We start from the raw sequence: 22,702 nt of genomic DNA, 5'->3' as shown, positions 1-22,702 counted from the left end.
ACACTTCATCTAAAACTAATGATGTAATGTATGGGGATTAACATAAGAATAAAAAATAAATAAATAAAATGTCTAATTAGAATATTTCCCATTGTTAACACAGATATCTTATTTTCAAACTTTGTTCATAAATCTGGGTGGAAAAAAAAAAAAAGCAAAAGGCACCATGGGATATAACCAAGAGATCCAGACATAAAGGTATAGGATGTGGGCTTAAAATTTGGTTCTGGCATTTTCTTTTCCTGACTTTCTTTTATTTTTTTTTAAGTTTTATTTGTTTAGGTAATCTCTACACCCCACGTAGGACTCAAACTCATGACCCTGAGATCAAGAGTCGCATGCTCTTCCCACTGAGCCAGCCAGGTGCCCTTTCTTTTGCTGTCTTTAACAGAGTTACTAAACCATCCAAAATTAAGAAACCACCCTTAGCGTCTTCATTGGTGAAATGTAGATAATGTCTACCTTACTGAGTTGTTTTTAGGATTAAGTGAAATAACAGAACCCCCAAATACGTCGGAGGTGCTCAGAAAATGTTCACTGAATCTAAGGGACTCATGTTTTCTGGCCCTTTTTTCCGGATACTTTTCTTCCTGGGATTATTCACAACATGGCATAAAATAACTTTTGATATAATGAGTAACTTAGGTAATTATTATCCTATGCATTCTATAAAGGAAAAATAGACTCAGCCATTAAGGTTGTGTCTCCTTGAGACAATTTGCCAGTCATGCCAGGTAATTTGGGTCAAAGCACTTTTTCCTTTTTCCTTTTAATATGCCTTTACAGAGACCTTGCGGGAGAGACAATTGTCTTCTTCCCCAAAGAGCTGACTGAGTCACATGCTCTTGCTGGGGTGAATCAGCGAAATCACACAGTTCTCATCCTGAGATCTAAGATGTTGGTGTAAAAGTTTTCAACACTGGGGAGCCGTCACATCTGGGTGTCTCCTTGGGGAAGGACAGCTGATCGACCACCCAAGTGACACCAGTTCCCATTCACCATTGTCCGGGACACAGCCCAACCAACCTGCTCACTCACAACTGCTCAGAGTTGACTGGGCTCGGGGCGCTGATGCACCCTGACAACATAACAGGAGATGAAGTTAATAAATCTGCCGGCCAGTAGGTTCACTTATATTAAAAAGTACAGTGTGTGGGTAAAGCAAATCCTGGCTTCTCCACTCCACCCTCCACCCCCCTACCCCCTCACCCTCCACCGCCCCAGGTCACCCTCCACCCTGCTGTAAGGGAGCTTTGTGAAAACCAGTATATGAGAATTTTGTTTTGTAAGCCTAGAATCATAACGAGAGAAATTAGTTGTATAATTCAAGTGTCCGATGCTATCAAGTGTTTGGGTTCTGTCCATCTCCCTGAATTCTTTTGTTGTCTTCCAATGTCCCAGGTAAAACAAAACCCTTTCAGGCATTGTTATCCGGAACAATCTGATCTGGGTGTACTGGGACTGAATGTTGCAGTCAAATTTTAGTGCTTGGAGTGGTCAGACCAGAAACGTTCAGCCTGTTGGCCAGATTCCTTGAGTTTTAAAATATATATAGTGTTTAATGAAAATAGAGGGGTAAAACTAAATTGACCCAAAAAACGCAGCCTGATTGCCAGGATCCTTAAATAAACACCATCTTAACCTGCCCAGAGCCAAGTAGGGTGAGGTGCTATGAATCACCCACCTTTAGCCTCTTATCCACGCCTATGGCTGGAGAGAAGGAGCCTGACAAGGGAGGTAGAGGAGAGAGAGAGTCAAGCGGCACAGACATGGCGTGGGGTGAACCTTGTGAACCCTGGTTGCTGGGCTCACCTGTCTCCATTACTTGGTAAAGAAATCAAATGTTGCTAGTCATTCAGTTTCACTTAGTTCTTTTAAGTTTCCATCCCTCTCTCGGTGTTTCTACCTTCTAACAAAATCATCAGTGGGACACCTAAAGGGCCACTTAAAAATAATATGTAAGGGCGCCTGGGTGGCTCAGATGGTTAAGCATCTGCCTTCGGCTCAGGTCATGATCCCAGGGTCCTGGGATGGAGTCCTGCATCGGGCTCCTTGCTCAGTGGGGAGCCTGCTTCTCCCTCTGCCTGCCACTCCCCTGCTTGTGCGCTCTCTCTCTGTCAAATAAATAAAGTCTAAAAAAAATAAATAATAATAATATGTAAAATCTCTTTGATTTACAAAACTTCAAGTCAGCAAATTGTGCAGGGAAATCATCTCAGATCTAACTGAAACTGCCCCCAAGAGAACAGGCAAGAGCCATGAACCCCAATTTAAAACAGATTGGAAATTAGCAACATTAGCCAACACCATGATCAATTTCTCCTGACCGGTTGGGTTACCTTTTAAATCCCACTTGCACAAAACCTGACTGAAAATGAAGAGGGTTTTTTTTGGTTTGTTGATGGTTAGCTTTCCAATTAAAGGTTCTTTCCTGACTTACAGAAACATGCTTCAAAGCATTTCATTCAAATTGTTCTGATGGGCTACATGTGAAATTTCATTGCAAAAATGTCATCTAATCCAAGAACCAAATTTGATATGAAATCTCTCAACTCCCATAAGCTAAAAGAAGACACAAGTACCTTAACCTAGTGGAGAAAGTTTGTCTTTCATTAGCTCCCAGCTGTTTTTAGCCAAAATGAATCACAGTAGAAAGACTCTAATACAGTAACTCACACAAAAGTATTGATGACCAAAACAGCTTACAGTATTGACTTACCCAAAGCATTAGTAATTTAACAAGAGACTATGCTTTAACATAAAGGAATAAATCACAGTTCGTGGAATTTCAGGCACTAAGACACAACGAAAGAAGAGATGAGTCAGATAACACCACATGGGCAACATGGCCAAATGGATCAAAGTTCAAGCTTTGAATTCACTCAGATCTGAATTGAGTCCTGCCTCTGGATCTTTCTAGCTGTGTGACCCTGAGCAAATAAATTACTTAACCTATTTCAGGGTCAGTTTTCTTACCAATAATAGTACTTTCTTCACACAATTGTTTTTTAGGTTTGTTTGTTTGTTTTAAGATTTTATTTATTTATTTGACAGAAAGAGGGAGAGAGAGAGAGAGAGAACAAGCAGGGGTGGGGGCGGCAGGCAGAGGCAGAGGGAAAAGCAGGCTTCCTGCTGAGCAGGGAACCTGATGCCGGGCTCGACGCCAGGACCCTGGGACCATGACCGGAGCCGAAGACAGACGCTCAACGGACTGAACCACCCAGGTGCCCCTAGGGCTTACTTATAATAAATAAGTAAATGTGTTTGTAGAGAGAGCTACAACCATCTTAAATTGAACTCTCAGACTCTCTGATGAGATGTAGTTCTCCATGATAATGGGAACTGGTGACTCAAAGACTAGGACAAAGGTGAACATGAATTGAGACAATCAGAGAGAGCATCAGGGAAACCTCTATGAAGATGAAAGATCTGGAAGTGTTCATTAACTCATTGGGGGAAATCCATTCACAGCGCATGCATATGGAACCAGTGTTCGTACACTTTGGCTAAAAACAGCTGGGAGCTAATGAAAGACAAACTTTCTCCACTAGGTTAAAGTACTTATGTCTTCTTTTAGCTTATGGGAGTTGAGAGATTGCATATCAAACTGGTTCTTCGATTAGATGACATTTCTGCAATGAAAAGATCTTCATTTTCTTTGTCAATTATACCTCAATAAAGCTGAAAATAAAGAAGAGAAAACTACATCCTCCATTTACAAAAAAAAAAGGAGAGAGAGAGACCGGAAAGAAGGAATTTTTTCTTCTTGCCAAAAATAAGTAAAGAATGGAGGCTAGGGGCGCCTGGGTGGCTCAGTTGGTTAATCGACTGCCTTCGGCTCAGGTCATGATCCTGGAGTCCCGGGATCAAGTCCCGCATCGGGCTCCCTGCTCAGTGGGGAGTCTGCTTCTCCCTCTGATCCTCCCCCCTCTCATGCTCTCTCTATCTCATTCTCTCTCTCAAATAAATAAATAAAATCTTTAAAAAAAAAAAAAAGAATGGAGGCTAAATAGACTTTTTGTTTAAATTTAATTTTTAATGTCATTGTCCCAATTCTGTAAGTGACAGAATGCCTGCAGAAAGAGGAGAAGCATTTTATAGGTTAAAAGATGCTGCGGGGAGGGAGGGGAGAGGCCATGAGCTCGCATTAGATGAATTTGCAAAAGGACTCAAACCCTCTATGAGACAGTATGTCCCGGAGAGCCTCAGGATTTGCCAGGGTGTACATGCTCTGCTTTTGTGATAAAAATCTGATGACCCCAGTCATGAGCTTATTATATTCAGGAGGAAGGGACCATAGGAAAAGGAAATGGCATTTCCCCAGCACTGTGACTGTGGTTACCATCGGTTTAAACATTTTATCTTGCACTTTGTGGCAAACCACCAGCACAGCTCTTGTTTTCCCCACAGGTTGCTGTAAGTACCTCCCGTACATCCAGATCCTCTGGGAATTTAAACTTCTCTTTTTAAGCGTTAGACTTAAATTGTCTTCTAAACTGGTGGGAGGTTAGGCTCATCATTGTGGATGACAGTAAAAATTCATCATTCTGCTGAAAACATCAATAAGGGGTAACCTCTCTAAATGTGAAATTTGACAATTTATTTGTCCTCAAACCTAATGAGATTTAACACTCAGGTGCTACAAGGTGAGACTTATTATTATGGAATAATTGTTAGAATTAAATGAAGCAGAGATCCTTCATGCTATTCCTCATTTTGATCTGTTGATTAAAGTGATAGTAAGCACCTGTCAAGTACTACAGTAGAGTCCCTGTTGCGTTCAACCCAAAAGTTATGACCTTTTCAGTTAGAGACAAATGTGTATACTTTGAAATATTCATGTATTCTCACCTTTATATATGTATCACCTTCCATTTCATGAACATCAAACATTTTTCATTTTGATCCATCATTTTATTTATTTTTTTTAAATAGGCTCCATGCTTGGGGCACCTGGGTAGCTCAGTCCATTAAGCATCTGTCTCTTGGCTTTGGCTCAGGTCATGATCTCAGGGTTCTGAGATCAAGCCCTGTGTCGGGCTCCACATTCAACATGGAGTCTGCTTGTCCTTCTCCCTCTGCTCCTCCCCCTGCACTCATTCTCTCTCTCTCTCTCTTACTCTCTTGAATAAATAAATTAAAAATCTTAAAAAAAAAAAAGTAGGCTCCATGCCCAACATGGGGCTTAAACTCAAGACCTCAAGAATGAGAGTCACATGCTCTACCAGCCAGATGCCCCGATTCATCACTTAAAATGGATGCACTAAAGCTGAATGTATGAGATTCACGGTAACTCTGGGTAACCTCACCTAGTGTCCATGTCTGCAGTTCAGAGCTTAATTGGACAAAAAGGAAGAGATTTTGGACAGGATCCCCTTTAGCTCACGTCCTCATGAAGCATTTGAAGAGGAAGGACTACCAATCACTCTGTGCTTGAGACACAAAGCCACAAACAAACAGTCCCTGCCTTTGAGAGCTTCCAAGCGGAGTAAGGCAGGTGGACAGACCCGTGTCACATCCATTAATCCAATCTGCACACTTCTGCCATGTCTCAGCGGTGCTATAGAAATCAAGTCCCCAGGTTTGTCCCATGTTTGGACCACAGGAAGATGGAACATCATTTTATTTCAGTATTCCTCCTTACGGGATGTCCATAATGAGGACCCTGAGATACTGAGGAAAGGTAAACTGTATGACGTTTTTCAAAAGATCTTCATGTCTAAAAAGTTTTTGTTTTGTTTTTATTGTTACAGCTGGATGCTCAATAGTAAGATTGAGCTATCTGGAAAATTCAGCTAAAACACATTATTCTCTCACAGTGCAAATGAATGAATTATTAATGCACCTTATAAATATAGCAGAAAAAATTGGCATTTATTCTTTTTTTTAAGATTTTATTTATTTATTTGACAGAGAGAGAGACAGCAAGAGAGGGAACACAGGCAGGGGGGAAGGGGCAGTGGGAGAAGCAGACTTCCCGCTGAGCAGGGAGCCAGATATGGGGCTTGATCCCAGGACCCCGAGATCATGACCTGAGCTGAAGGCAGATGCTAAACGACTGAGCCACCCAGGTGCCCCGACATTTATTCTTATATATCATATACAGAAGCATACAATTTGTCTAAGAAGACATTCTGTAACTCACTTAGGAAGCATGATATCTAAGTATGTAATAAAGATTATTTTCTCTGCTAGAAATCTGAAGAGCCTAAAACCAAACAGAATTAAGGGTCAGAGACACAAATATCACGACAGAGCCATAAAGCATATAAAAGATGGGAGATCTCTAGCAAATACAGACACAAAATTTGTATATTGTTTTTATTTTAATTGGTATTTTTACTGCACCTACAAATCAGCAAGGGGCACAGCTATGATGTATCACCTTCTTCCTTCCAATTAGGTGTAAGGCCAGCCCATTTCAAAATCTGTACATGGTTTCTGCGGATAGCTGAAGGTCATGAGAATTTTACTTTGTTAATGAAGGTGGACTTCTATTTTTTTAAGAAATCACTTTTTTTTGTTGTTGAAGAAAGAAACAGAGGTCATTATAGTCACTTATGCAGTAAAGCATCCCTTTGTCACATTTTTGAAAATATCTGGGTAGCATCTTTTTCTTGGTATATTTTTAAAAAAGATTTTATTTATTTATTTGACAGAGAGAGACACAGCGAGAGAGGGAACACAAGCAGGGGGAGTGGGAGAGGGAGAAGCAGGCTTCCCGCTGACCAAGGAGCCTGATGTGGGGCTCGATCCTTGACCCTGGGATCATGACGCGGGTCAAAGGCAGACGCTTAACGGCTGAGCCACCCAGGCGCCCCTCTTGGTATATTTTTAATATGGTATCTGAAAATTTTATCATTTGTTAATATGCAGGGTTGTTGGTGTGGTTTTAGTTCAGTTTGACTTCTTGGGAAATTTTAGATTTTTTTGGAAAAAAAAAAGTTTCGAGGGACTTAAACTCAGAAGACAGAAAACTAAAATAATTGGACAGTTTGAATGGGAGGACCTTTTTTTTAAAGAGAAATATTTAATAGAAAATGAATTCATATAAAACCAAAGATTTTTACCTATTGCACTGGTTCAAGAAATGTACAATGAGATATAGACATTTTGTAATAGGGCCCTCATCTGAAATGAGTTTGTAGTTGGTTCTGAAGGACATCATTTAACAGACATCTGTCTGTCCTTCCTTCCTTCCTCCTTCCATCCTTCCTTCTTTCCTTCTTCATTTGTGAAATCCTCACTTAATATTTTATACTGCTTAGAGTGTTCAGGGCTACAAGGCAAGTCCCACAGTTAGCTACCTCCTCTTTAGTTTTTTATGGCACACAGTGCCAGGGATTAGGCTCTGTGCCTGTGTGAATCATGAGGAAAACAGGAATATCGCACTTACTAATGCATTTTGTTCAGTGATAAAAGGAAGTCATTCTCAAACTACACTCTCAAAGAATATCGATTTTCTTGTACAGAACCGAAATATCCTGCCCCTTACAAATTAAACAGGGATGACTTTTTCACAACTCAAAGAGGAATTTAGGTTAATGATTGTGCTTTCTCTATTGGTTTTAATAAAGTTAGGTTTTTTTCTTAAACCTTTGACTCTTGCTATAAATTGTGTGTAGGCATTATTTGTCTATTAGAGATAATATCTGAATTAAGACAAAAGTATATATTTAACTCCTATATATTTACTCTATTCATATTTCATGGTATTCCGTTAAAAAACCTCATGATTTCTAGATGCTTTGCCACATGAAACTATTAGAGAACCACTAATATAACTCTGTTATTAATTAACATTAAACATTTTGATTGAGGCTCTGTTTTTTTGAGAGTAATATAAAATACACAGATATAGTGTCATGTTTACATGACATGTAAAACCTGCTCACATTTAATTGTGACATTTTTAAAAAGATTTTATTTATTTATTTGACAGAGAGAGAGGACATGCACAAGCAGGGGGAGCAGGAGAGGGAGAAGGAGGGTCCCTGCTGAGCAGGGAGCCCAATGTGGGGCTCGATCCCAGGACCCCAGGATCATGACCTGAGCTGAAGGCAGACACCTAACCAACTGAGCCACACAGACTCCCCCTAATCGTGACATTTTAAAATTGGACAAGTGTTTTGACATCTGCCCCTCCCTCAACATAAAATATATTTTGAGCGAAGTGTAAGCTAATATACAAGTTTGCAGGTCTTCTCAATCCATGTCACTGTTACCTAATTATCCTTTTAACAAACCCTTTCTCTTATTTATTCATTTTGTCCTTACTTACTTTAACTACTGGTTATGTCATTTCTTTCCTATTTAGTTGATGGATGCCTATTGCAATTTAAGTTTCAATCACTCCCTCACGAATGTGTTTTTCATTTGTCCGAGAGAAGGCCACATCAGTATTTTTCATACTATCTTGCCTCCCAGCTCACTGGAAAGACCCTAAATGGCTCGCCTTCCTCTGAATGGGCGGTGCTCTGCATTGGCTCTAGCTCAATGGTCTCAGACTTGGCTGCACATTAGAATTGCCTGGGAAGCTTTTAACAACCCCCCCACCCCCCACCTCCTGACCAATTAAATCAGAATTTTGGTCCGAGATCCAGGCAGTCTTTTTAAAAGATCTCCAGGTGATTCCAGAGTGTCACCAAGGTTATAAACCACTGCTTTAGACAGAGGTTTTAGCCTACATATTACAGCTTGGCCCCTACTGAATTCTCTAATACAGCACGATTCAAGGAGAGCCTTCCCCTTCAACCACCTTCCTAAATAAAACCTAAATAAATGAAACAAAATAGCTATTAAGTAACTAGGAAAAGTCAAAGTAAATGACATGCACAAATTGAATTACATAATTTCATAGAAGATTGAGATTATGGGGGCCCCTGAGAAAAGCTCTGTGGACTCGAAATAAACTTTTAAATACAGGCAGGATTTAGAAATGATGGAAGGAAGAGCCTCCTTCGAGGCAGGAAAATGGCAGAGGCAAAGGATCGGAGTTGAGAATGAATGTGGAGCATTCTCGAGAAGCAACAAGTCCTTGTTGGACCTGAAGCTTGATCAGTCAGGCTGGATCAGCAGTTTCCTGGCAGGGAGAATGGAGGTAGGGTATTGTCATACAATCTCTGGAGGTTGTGTGTGTGTGTGTTTCTGTCTGTCCATCTGTCTGTCTGTGTCTGTTTAATGGTATGCTGAAATTTGAGTTTCAGTATAATTTATCTGGTAGAAAGTATGTAGGTGAAGAACCAGAAAGAGAAGTCGATTTTTATTACTACGAGAGCATAGGTGATGAGTGGCAACGAGTATACGCATAATAAGAACTAAAAAGAAAAGGTATGACAGCAAGAATCATTTAAGATGAAGACTCCATGGGACCTCATGACTGTTGTTCTCTGTGAAACATAGGAAAGGGAAGAGGCCAAGATGATTGTAAGGTTTAGAACCCAAATTAGTGAGGAGACTGAAGGAAAACAGATCTCTCAGCATTCAAAGACATCTAGAATCCTCTTGTTAGGATTATAATGGCAATCTTAGGTACACAAGTTGGAAGTGAAGGTCTGTTCATTTCAGTGCTCAAATCTTAGGAGGATGTATCAATTACTGAGGTAAATTCAAGCAGACATTTGATGTAACTTATTTTCAGAAGCACGGATCTACATTCTTTTCAATGCAATTAACTTCTAACTGAAAATATCCATTCCAACGTCTGACAAGCTTTCTTGTTTTATCAGTGAAAAAGATTTTCAGTAGGGCAATCATGTACACATGTTCTGAAAATTTCTATCATCTTGAATTTATAGGCCAGAGTGCATCTTTAAGTAACCCAAATAAAATACAATCAGAAAGTGAAAGAATAAGTAACACATTTCTTGTATCAAATGCACATTCTGAATAAACTTTATTTGTTTGAACTCTTTCAGATAGTAAAATTGTTGGAAACATCAGAATTCTTTGGTGGTGCAATATGAAAGAAAATATCCTTTGTAAACACCGGTAGTAATAATGTTTCTAATTACATGTCACAGCAATCACAAATAGCAACTACTTTATCATCGGTAACTTTGGGAAGCAGTACCAGCATTCTCTGAATAAAAAGAATTAACTGAAATCATCAGATCAGACTCATACTTTCCCGGATCTGGGCCTTTGCTCATAGTATCATCTCTGTGAATTCTTCTCTATGTGGTTAACTATCCACGTTCTACCCATACTCAAGGGGTCTGCTCAGATATCATCTTCCCTTTTCTGAAATTCTATTGCACTTGCTGTCTTTATACCTTGTCTTAGTCCGTTCGGACTGCTAAAACAAAAACCACAGACTGGGTGGCTTATCAACAACAGAAATGTATTTCTCACTGTTCTGGAGGCTGGAAGTCTGAGCTCGGGGTGCCAGCATGGTGGGGCGAGGGGGCAAGGGAGCTCTCTTGGGCCTCTTTTGCAAGGGCACTAATTTCATTATAGGGACGCACTCACCTCTTAAAGGCCCCACCTCCTGATAACATCACCTTGGCCGGTAAGTTTCAACATATGAATGTGGGCGGAAGACATTCATTCCTTAGCACACCTCCTTTAGACTTATCATTTTCTATGCTTACTACTTGCTTCCTTTTACTTGTTTTTTCTCCACTAGTGACTGTGGAGGAATCTCCCTGTAGGATGGAGGAACAAGCTGTAGGAAGGACCAGATGGGTCCAGAAAGTGACACATTCTACAGTGGGACATTCTGCAATTCAACTGGTCTTTCTCTTTAATGAGACAGTACCATGAGAATAGAGACTGTGCCATATGATATAGTGTCTACAATCTGTAATAATAATTAGGTGTGTTTCATGGTTTTGGGTCAGAACCCTAGTTTGGACAAACGAGGTGTAAAGGACTTTTTTAGGATAATTGTGGAAATTGTAATACAAATGGGACGTTAGATAAGATGTCCCTAAGTTTATGGATATGAAAAGCTGGAGATTATTAAGTGAAAAAAGCAACAAACAAGACAAAATGTACAGACAATATGATCTCCTCGAAAAAAGATTTGCAAGGATATACACTAAGAATTTAATAGTCATATCAATGGGTGATGGAATGGGATCTTTTTATGATTTTATTTTTGGCTTCTCCGCATTTTCTAATTTTCTACAGTGTGCATACACTGCTTTTATTACAATAAAAACCTTTTTTTTTTTAAGGGGATAATTCTCCCTGTATTCCCAGTTAATCTGCCCCAGCTTCATGCCTGTTTCCACCCCTACATTACATGTCAGTTGCACCAAGGTCCATCCTGGAACTCAGCCAGAGACCAGGAAGAAACGCTAGGCAGCTCATTTTCCCTCACCCACCACAGAGTCTACCTCCTAAACATTCTCCAATCTGTTCACTTCTCTCCTTCTCTTCTACCACTTGGACCTCGATCCAAGCCTGTTATCTCTTACTGGGGAGTAGAGTGACAGTTACTCAGCCAACCTCCCTGTCTCTGGTCTCACCACTGTGAGCTATCTAAAATTCCAGTCTAACAATATCATTCTCTTGTTTAAAATCTCTCAGTGGTTCCATATCCCACACAGGATATGGGCCAGGCTCTTGGTATTGGATGGAGAGCTCTTTAGGATCTAGCCCTGGGGGATGTCCCTCCTCATCCCTGTCTCACACCAACCTGAGCTCCAGCATTACCAACCTGTATGTGGTTCCCTGCACACATTATGCCCTAATGTGCCTTGCTCCTCTTCCTCAAGTTCTTCCTCTCTTTTGAATGTCCCTCTCTTCTCATCCTTACCATCACATGCCAAATCCCTATAATCCTTCAAGTATTACTCCTCCAGCAACCTTCCCTGAAAAGCCCTGGCAGTCAGGCTAAGGGTCCCTCTTCATGAGTTCAGGGCACCGTGCCTACCTTGCTGTCGTACCCACCACTTACCTCAATGGACAGAGATCATCTGTCTGTGCGTCTACATCTCCCACGAAACTAGACGCTATTCCCAAGCAGGCACTGTGAAGTGTCCCATTCACAGACATGGTATGGGCACAACACACATTTCAAAAGCTGATCCGAATGGTGTGCTGGGCAGGGCGCTCCTTCAGCTGGGGGTCTCCACTCTCCCACTAGCTGCCTCCCCAATCCGCAGCACCACGACTGTGGATTGAAGACTGCCCCAGAAAGACTAACACCCACAAAGGGATGATAATAGCCATCTCTGTGCTTGGCCAGATTGTGAGGTTACTGGAAAGCCCCAGCCTCCCAGGCTCCAGATACCTACCTGGGCCAACCCTGGGATGTGTCTCTTTCCATCTGGCTTCTTGCCACGTAGACCTGAGTTTTGTTCTGGCACAGATAGACACAGATGCTCTATGCCTTCCAAAAAGTATCTTCTGTAGAACTTAACCTACTTTATCCAAACTCACTACACTCTAGTCTTGTCCCAGATATGGGCTCCTGGGCAGCACAGATCCTGCTGACTAGTTGCTCCCTTGTCATTGCCTAAACCTCGCTAAGACACTGAGTCTTATCTTTCCACCTACATCATAAACTCCCCAAGAACAGAGCCAATGCATCTATATGTCCTTGTATCCCGAATCACGCCTAGCTCAGTGCTTTGCATATAGTTAAGTTTCAACCCATCTTTGTGGATTCAGTTAAATTCTGAACATTATCTCTCAAGCCACTCATAATTCTGTGCTCTATTTGCAAACACTATTTTTAACATTTCAAGAACCGCTCTACCCTAATCATTGGTTAGTACCTTTAACCATCTCTCCATCTTCAGATGGTTTTAAAGTCTACTACCAGTCCTCATCTGCACACTCCCCATTAATTCATTTCTTCTCTGATTTGCCTCTCAAAAATTATTTTGAACACATTTTAAAGCATCTTTTGCCAAAATCACACTGGGATCAGCTATATTCTGAAAATAGGCATATTTGATTTTTTTCAACTGCCTTCAAATGTATTATTAAATTCTCTTTTTTCTTCCAAGTTCTGTAGGTATTGTTCCATTATTTCCTATGTTCCACTGCTGGAGAGAAGTCTTACACTAAGCTGGCTTAGTTCTTTTGGAAGTTATATCCTTCCATGCCTTCCCTTCTTCAGCCCGTAGGATGATGGACTGTCAGCTCTCAGCCTCAAAACCAGGATGGGGCTTGCATTTTCCCGGCTACGGAGTTCCAGTAGACCATCTGATTGCAGAGAAGAGACAGTGTGGGGGCTTAGAGAACAAAACAAGGACAGGGCTGGGTTCTGGGAGCCACATGTTCAGGGTTTGGAATAGGAGAACAAGTGAAAGCAGCTCAGACTCTGAGCAGGACCAGAAAAATCTTCCAGGCCTCCATTTCATAGGAGAGTGGGTGAGTGAGCCTGGATTCAAGGGCTGGGGCTAGAAAGATAAGATCCTTTCTAGATTTAAACATTTAACTACAATATGTACTTTTTTTTTACACTGTCTTTGAAACATGCATGATTTATCTTCTTTCTACTCCCTACCTCTACCCTACCAGTGACCACCTACCTCGAGCCTTTGTTCTTAGATTTATTTTAGATTTAGATGTTAAATGCTTTTAGGTTTTTAAATAGATTTTTTTCTATACTTAGTATTTCTAATCTATTTGTTCTACTTACTTTTTTCATAACAATAGTTTATGGATTGGCAGCTCTCCATATCTGCCTCTTTGCTCCAATTATTTTCTGCAGAAGAAAACACAGGAGAGTATCTTTGTGGCTTTGAGTTAGGCAAAGATTTCTTAGATGGGATGTAAAAAGCACAAAAATAAAAGAAAAAAATCAGTAAGTTGAACTTCATCAAAATTCATGATATTTGCTTCTTGGAAAACACCAGAAAAAAAATGAAAAGGCAAGCCACAGATTAGGAAAAAAAATATGTATAAAAAGTATATCTGATGAAGGACTTGTATTCAGAATACAAATAGAACTCTTAAAACTCAATAAATAAGAAGACAAGCAATCTGGAAAAGTGAGCACAAAAGTTTGGACATTTACAAAAGAATATTTGAATGGCCAACAGGCAGGTGGAAAGATGCTTCACATCACTGGTCAGTAGGGAAATACAAATTAAATCCATAATGAGATGCCACTTCACATCCACTAAAATGGCTAACATCAAAACGACTGCTAATACCAAATGTGGGTGAGGATATGGTGAGAATGTAAAACGGTACAACCCCTTTGAAAAAGTATGACAGCTTCTTTAAAATTTAAGTATGCACCTACCTTAGGCATGTACCAATTTACCAATGTACCAATATTTTAATTCCTAGCTACCAAAGAAAAATGAAATCATATGTCCATATGAAGACTTTCACAGGAATGCTCATAGTAGCATTATTCATAATAATGCCCCAAATGGAACTCATCCAAATGTTTGAAGAAATGAACTTCTGAAATACACAACATGAAGGAATCTCAAAACCGCCATGCTAAATCAGGGGTGCCTGGGTGGCTTACTTGGTTAAGCCTCCAACTCATGGTTTCAGCTCAGGTGGTCATCTCCATAGTGAGATCCAGTCCCTTGTGGGCTCCTCACTCAGCAGGGAGTCTGCTCAAGACTCTCCCTCTCCCTCTGCTCCCCACCTCTCTATCTCAAAGAAACAAAACAAAACAAAAACAAAAAAACCTTGATTATGGTGGCACAACTGTGTATATTTATCAAAACCCACCAAACTGCCTACAGTGGGCAATTTTATTGAGTGTAAAATATACATCAATGACACTGTAAAAAAATTTATATATATATGTATATATAATTTCCTTCACATTCTAAAGCATTGCCTTAAGCTAGTCATCTACACATGATTCTACTTTCTTCAGTGTTAGATGAAATAATACTTTTTATTGCTTTCAATTAAAGTTTTATTTCAGTGTGTGTGTACTTATTCCAAACATCCTCTTTTATTGAGAACTAAGGAAGTATTAACTACATTTTTCTTCTGCTTCATGGGCAAATCTATTTCGTGGGGGGAGGGGGAGATTCTTCTCTAAGCATTTATAAATTATAAATTTGCTAGTGAATTTGTTCACAATTCCATTTGTTTTCTTTTCTTTTTTTTTTTTTAAAGATTTTATTTATTTATTTATTTATTTGACAGAGAGAGACACACAGAGAGAGGGAACACAAGCAGGGGGAGTGGAAGAGGGAGAAGCAGGCTTCCCGCAGAGCAGGGAGCCCGATGCGGGACTCGATCCCAGGACCCTGGGATCACGACCTGAGCCAAAGGCAGACGCTTAACGACTGAGCCACCCAGGCACCCAATTCCATTTGTTTTCTATTTTCTCATTTTGGAGTATGATTTGTTGGCCTTTGATGACTATGTCGGAAACCTGTTTTCCAAGCCTCAAAGGCTTGAGGGGAAGGCTCAGGGTGGGGGAGCAGAGGGAGTGTGCGACTCGGGATCTCAGAGCCCAGAGCAGAAAGCCCGAGCCCACCGGAGCTTTGCATGCTACCCCCCTGCATGTGGAGAGCAGGCCTCCGGATAGGAAAAGGGCGGTACCGTCCAAGCCCCGCTGACCGGGCGTAGACCGCAGAGACTGGAGGCTGAGGACAGCTCCTGCAAGGGAGAGCCGGAAGAGGCTAGCGAGGATGCCAGGTCTCGGCGAGGGCAGAAAACTGGAGAAATGCCTCCGGACAGAATCTGGAATAGTTTCAGTTGATTCTCACAGCGGCTCCTGGAAATTCTCTTCTTTAAGGATGGACATACAGGAGGCTGAGAGTAGAGGCTGAGTGCTCCCACAGCCTCCCTACCCTCGCCTCCGAGTCCTCTCAGTGCTCCCTGTTGTGGCTCCTGCAATCCCTGCGCTCTCAAGATGCCAACGTCCTTAAGGAGCTTTGTTTTGCAAAGGGGAAAAAACAAACAAACAAACCTGTGACAGCTTCCTTAGGTCTCTAAAGAACATCTGCCTTTAGTTCTCCTCAGGTGAGCTATATATTTCTAACAGACAGAATGAAATCATTGACGGAGTAACTGCTATTAGAAAAGGCTCATTAGGGGCGCCTGGCTGGCTCAGTCCATAGAGCATGGGGCTCTTGATCTGAGGGTGGTGAGTTGGAGCCCCAGGTTGGGCATGGAGCCTACTTAATAAGAAAGAAAAAAACGGTTTATTAAATCCGATTCTTCTCTTCTGAATGCCATCCTCATCTCTCCCCCTCGCCCTGCCTCCCTTCTCCTTTCCTAAACCAAACAATTGTGTGCTGCCCCCAGCCCAGGTCCGTCCAGTGAGATGTTCTCTCTGCAGAAACAGAGCCCTCCTTAAAGAGAGTATCTTTGTGTTTCCAATGCCCTTGCCCTTGAGTCCACTGTTCAGGAGCTATTGTTAAGTGAGGCGGTGGGATGAGAGAAGGCAGAAGCCTCTCAATAGACCTTCAAATGCAGGTGGAAAGGAGAAATATGAATGTATTCTGGGATAATCCCAGAAAATAGGAGGGAACAAAGGAGTTGAAGAACAAATGGGCTCTGAGAGAGTCTTATGAAAGAAGTAGCATCCGCTGATGACCACAGAAAGGAAGAGATGGTTATTATCTAAAGATTCAAAAAGACTGGCATATTGTTCTGGCCCAGGGCCAGGCACGCATGATGTTCTGGCAAGGATTATCAGAGATCTGTTAAAGCACGGATCGCATGTGTGCTGAAAATGTGTTCTTTCTCTGGGTTTGAGGTGACAGACAGCCACATCACACGCCATCCCTTTCTCCATCCTGGTTCCAGCCAGGCAGTAAACCCAATTGTCACCCAGTCTGTCTCAACCATGTGGTTGCCCTAGCCAGCTGAACAAAATATTTTCAGAATGTGGAATGTAAACAAGGTTCCTACTGTTAACAATTCCGTGTTACTTGCTTGTGGTTTATTTTATTTTATTTTATTTTAAGTCGCATTTAAATTCAAAAGATTGCCAGTCTGCATGATGCATGTAAGCAAATCAGAAATATAGATTAGAATTGCAACTGATTAGTTAGCTGTGGAAGTGTCTGTGTAAATGGAACAAGGAGGAAAATCTATTATGCTCCTGGGATATTGCCTCTCCACAGGAAATTCAATTGTGAAAAGGGCTTTAAAAGCAATGACTTTAGTCATCTGTGTTTTCTACACACTGGTTACAGTAAATGCTAATAGAATACCTAGGCAGCCCTCCGCCGGTGGCTCAGCTTCACAAAGAAAAACAGGGAGCCGTCCCAAGACGGAGAAGTCCCACAAATATGCATTAGCAGACGGTGATCACAAAATGTGTTTCTCTCGCGCTATTGAAGACGTTTTTCAAGAAAACACAATTTTCCAGGTCCATTATTCCCCGTTGTTTGAAAGTACATGTCTACGGCATATGTTGCTAAGTGATAAAGGTTGTGTGAATCTTCTCGTACTCCCTGAGAATCCAAATCAAGACTTGCCTTGGTTTATAAATTTCCTCGGAACCACATTCTGTCTTCTAAATCGATAGGGAGCTAAATGAGACATAACAATTTCATTATTTACCCACGGGCCTGTACGATTGATGTTTTCCTGGCCCAGTGCCATGAATTACACATTTTCTAAAATTTTGTCGACACTCCCTAGTTATGCTACCCACCTTTTTAAATATTATTTGGAAGCTGGTAAGCTAATGTGAAAATGAGCTCCATTATACATGTCTTGGAGTTTTTCATGGTATCTTCTGGTTGTGGTTAAGTAGCAATCCTGGGGTCACAGATGAGTCAGGCGGCAGCAGATGGACCCCTTGAGCTCACCACATTCCGTCTTCAGTTGTCTCTTACTGCTGCGCTCAGAAGTAATTGGTTTCCAGCTCACCTAATTAGTCTCATCACACTTTGTCAAGTGATACCAGCTGTATCATGACTCACAAAAGAATCTTCCCCAGAAGAAAGCCCCGTGGAATGATGGTGTGTGCCCTACAAGATTAGGCACCTAGACGATTGGAGGAACAATCACCTTGAACCACAAATTATTTGGATCGTTTGGCAAAAGGAAAAGCAACTTCTTCTAACAGGTGAGATTTGAAGAAGTTTTCATCTGAGAAGGGGAATCGGATAGCTCAAGAATGGGGACTCAAGGCATGCTAGGAAATGTGGGGAGAGGATAATCCGTGCTTTGAATCGAGTGGCTCTGTAGATAGATTTTCATTCCACACCTGAGCACCCTGACAAAGAGTGAAACTTCATTGTTCTCAAGGAAAGCCCCGAAACCAAATAGAACCTTCCTCCAGAGCGACAGGCTCAAGTTTAATTTTCCTATACGTTTCTGGTTTCTTTTATAAACATAAATTTCAACTCAGGCAAAACAGATCATCCCTGGTCAACTATAAAATAATTATTGTCAATCTTGTTGGATTACTGTCCTGCACTTTTCTATGTTTTATGTGCCCAGAATCTCCTATTTTTCATTGCAGTTGCCCCCTTTTAATTCCTTATATTACAAGTATGAGCAATATAGAAATCTGACTTTAATTAAGCATCTGCTTGAAAGCCACATCTTGAGCATTTCATTGTTTTCATTGTGAATAATTCTCACTGAGAGAAGAGTTTCTTGATCTAACTTGAATCTCCTTGATCTAAATGAAAACCATGTTTGCCCATTTTATCATGAGGAGAAACATTTATTCCTCCTACTCATAATTCCAATTTGGCCCGTAAAGGAAGGGGCATCTGCCGGCACCCCATCAAGGCATGCGGGGGAAGACCCTGAAGAACTTGACATCCAATAGGCCACGTTTCACCCACATAAAGGGTCACTATGTTGTCCTCCCCAAATCCTTCCTTCCTGCATGAATGAGAAGAACCAGTACTCCCCTCTGTTTCCTGTCCACCTGAGTGTCCCAACATATACTAAAACCCACCCTGGGCCCCTCTCCCCAGGGGTACTCTAGGGCCTGGAAATCTTCAAAGAGACAGGAGACTTACTTTGGCCTGAGGTTGGAATCTCATCCTCTGACAGTCTTCCTGCGTTAGGGGTGGAGAAGTAGGGGAGGACAGATGTTGATGTGACTGTTATAATATGAGTGCTTGTTAGTCTCCATGAGCTAGGTCTTAATTAAAGGCTGGAGGAGATGATGGTATTAGGCCATGCTATAGTCTGAATGTTTGCGTCCTCCCTGAAATTCGTATGTTGAAATCCTAATGCCCATTTGTGATGGTGTTAGGAGGTAGGGGCTTTGCAAGGTGCTTAGGTCATGAGGGTGGAGTTCTTATGAATGGGGTTAGCGCTCTAAAAAGAGACCCCACAGAGCTCCCCTGACCCTTCTGCCCTGTGAAGCCACAGTAAGAAGTCTGAACCCAGAAGAGGGTCCTCACCCAACCAGGCAGGCACCCTGATCTTGGGCTTCCAGCCTCCAGAACTATGAGAAATAAATTTCTGTTGTTTATAAGCCACCTAATATGTGATATTTTTGGTATATAGCAGCCTGAATGGACTAAGACCTCAAGCCCTAACATCTGTCGATTCCCTGCAGAGGCTATTGTTTTTATAATTGTTTTACATGCAAAATAAGGGCATGGGTAGGTAACCAGGCACTTGGAGGGATCCAAAAGAGAGCAAGTCCTGGTCTCTGTCCTCAAGAAGTTCTCCATTTTATCTCCATTGATTAAATGATTCGAGGGATGTTACTATTTCCATTAGGTCTTGTTTTAGAAGATATTAATAATTGCATGGCTTCACTTCTGGATATTTCTATTTTCTCAAGTGTGATTCTGAGAGTGTACAGAGTATTCTACTAAGATCTCCTCAAAATGAAACACTACTTGATCTCGCAGAGTCAAAACTTTGCCTTTGGGCTAAACTTTAAAAATAGCATCTTTGTCTAAACAATAAGCACCACTTTGGCTGTTCTTGTGGCATCTGCGAGTGTGTCGCCTTCTCCGCCTTTCTCACACTTCTGGTGGAAGGTGCTGGGAGCAGCTCTCCCTGATTCAGACAGGTACACGGCATGCATTTTAGCTCTCAGCCAGCACACAAGTCAGGGAGCCAAATTACTCAAGAAGTTAGATTAAATGTCATTGGCTGGTTCAAACCTGAGTGCTGAACAGAATTCAGGTTATTACAATATCTCCAGATTGTTTCGTTCCATTTGTGGTAAAAATGGTTCCAAATTACGTTGATAGCACAATGTGGTACTACCCTGTTCCAGCCTCCTGTATCCTCTTTAAAATGTTTTGTTACATATATGAATTTATCATTAGGTGGAGTTCTCTCAGGCTGAACTAATAAAGTGTTCAGAATGGGTGCAGAAAAACTATTTTTCCCTCTCAAAGGCAATTGGCAATTCCCCCCAAAATCCTTCAAGGGACTCATAAATAAAATTCATGTTATTTTTTTATTTGAAAGAGAACACATCCTACTCACAAAGTATTTAAATCCAGAAGAGAACATAACATTCCACTGAATAAAAACAACAAATACTAAAAATGTATACATTGGTTCTATATTATGTCCCCGTTAGAAGACCCAGAGAGAGAAGAAGAAAAAAAGAAGTAGGAAAAGAAAAAAAAAAAATTAGAAGGCCAGGTGGTGACAGAGTTACAGAAAACAAAAACAAAGAACAAAAACATACAAACACAGGGAAAAGCAAGAGAGAAGCTCAGACAAATCAGGAGCATAAGCTTTAAAGAGTAACGGCCAACAATGGCTTTTTAATATGTTGCCTTTAAACAATGACATGTTTTTACAACTAGAACATAAATGAAGGAATTATCCTGGGGAACTTTACTCTCAGAGCAGACACTTGAGGTAGAACTTGAGGACCAGTGTTCTCCCACCCTTGCTTTAAAGAAAGAAATGTTAGAAAATAGAACTGAGGGCGCCTGGGTGGCTCAGTTGGTTAAGCGACTGCCTTCGGCTCAGGTCATGATCCTGGAGTCCCTGGATCGAGTCCCGCATCGGGTTCCCTGCTCGGCAGGGAGTCTGCTTCTCCCTCTCCCACCCCCCGTTTGTGTTCCCTCTCTCGCTGTGTCTTTCTCTGTCAAATAAATAAATAAAATCTTTAAAAAAAAAAAAAAAGAAAATAGAACTGAGTTTGGGGCGCCTGGATGGCTCAGTCGGTTAAGCATCTGCCTTCAGCTCAGGTCATGATCCCAGGGTCTTGGGATCGAGCCCCACATTGGGCTCCCTGCTCAGCGGGAAGCCTGCTTCTCCCTCTCCCCCTCCCCCTGCTTGTGTTCCCTCTCTCACTGTGTCTCTCTCTGTCAAATAAATAAATAAAATCTTAAAAAAAAAAATACTGAGTTTGTGGTATTTAGAGATTGGACTCATTTTAGACAGGGGTATAAAGTAGGAGTTTGAAAGTGAAAAGAATAAGTCACAGGAAACAAGAGTGTTGCTGTCAGCTGGTCTCCAAACACCATATAAACAGCGTTTGCCATAAACCTGAGGATTGAAAATCAAAATGTGGTAAGAAACCTGCAATGAACACACTGAAGTCAGAGTCGGGCCTCCCCTATCCTGCAGCTCCCTCCCCACTTCCCTCCGCTTCCCCGACAGAGTGCTCCAGGAGCCCACAGGCCCTGGAGAAATCGGTGAAGCTGTGGTAGGATGAGGCACAGAAGGTGCTGGAACTAGTTCATTCTGACTTGTGAGAACCAATTATTGCATTTGCAGGAATTCCGCCAACTGGTTGTTAAACATAACCATTATAAAAATTAAATTATATCAATGTACAATAAGTAAATTATATTAAAATCAATGGGAAGAAATACACAAAACTCATCATTTCCTAGTAACTTGTCTACCTTTTATTTCTACCTATGCCCTCCCAATATTTACCTTTATTGCACCTGCAGGGTGGGATTATAATGGTGGATGCATCTCTTCCCCACTCCACACTGAATGAAGTCATGCTGTTAGCTTAAAACCAGCCACGGTGAGAAGATCTGCACCCTGGACATCAGCAAATGCTACAAATTAGGGCTTTTTATTTTTCAGAGAACTAGTTGTTGACTATTTACTAGCACACCACTGGGTGGCAGGGAAAGTCAAATGCCATCACCAGATTTCCCAGCGAAGAATGAAGTTCTGGAAACGCTGGAATGCAATGGGATGGTCAAGTGTATATTAAAACAACTACTAAGTTACGAGTATAGATCCGTTTTACTTATTCTGTCACAAATGTAAAAGTCGTTATTTTGTATGAAGATAGAAAATATAGAACAAAGAGAAGAGATGGGAGTCACCAGCATCTCAGCGTTAACGGCTTTCCCACAGCGGTATCCTGTTGACTACTGAGCCATTGGTCATAATCAGTCAATTTGCCAAGTCCAGAGTGAACGCAGGTTAGACAGGAGCACCTTGGGATCAATCCTAAAATCAACCTACTACCCAACCAAACCAGGAGTACTAACATCTTGATATTTCCTCTGTCGTATTTCTCCAATATCCTCCAGCTGTGCAATGATACAGATGTAAACTTTCAAAAGGAAAACAATGATAAAAATCAGTGTGGAGTTCATCTGTGTGTGTGTGTGCGAGGTGATTTCTGAAAATGAGGGAACTACACAGAACGCCAATTAAAAACAGGCACTACAAGGGGCGCCTGGGTGGCTCAGGCAGTTGGGCTTCTGACTCTTGATTTCAGCTCAGGTCTTGATCTCAGGGTGGTGAGTTTCAGCCCCATGTTAGGCTCCACACCCTCTACTTAGAAAAAGAAAAAAGAAAAGAAAGGGAAAAAAAATAGGCACTACAAAATAATTAGGCACATTTTGCCAACTAACACATATCAGCCATGCCTTTTGGA

Source organism: Leptonychotes weddellii, chromosome 5 (assembly GCF_054177405.1).
Source record: "Leptonychotes weddellii isolate Sample4059 chromosome 5, ASM5417740v2, whole genome shotgun sequence".
NCBI classification, from domain to species: Eukaryota; Metazoa; Chordata; class Mammalia; order Carnivora; family Phocidae; genus Leptonychotes; species Leptonychotes weddellii.
This window is presented reverse-complemented; position numbering follows the sequence as displayed.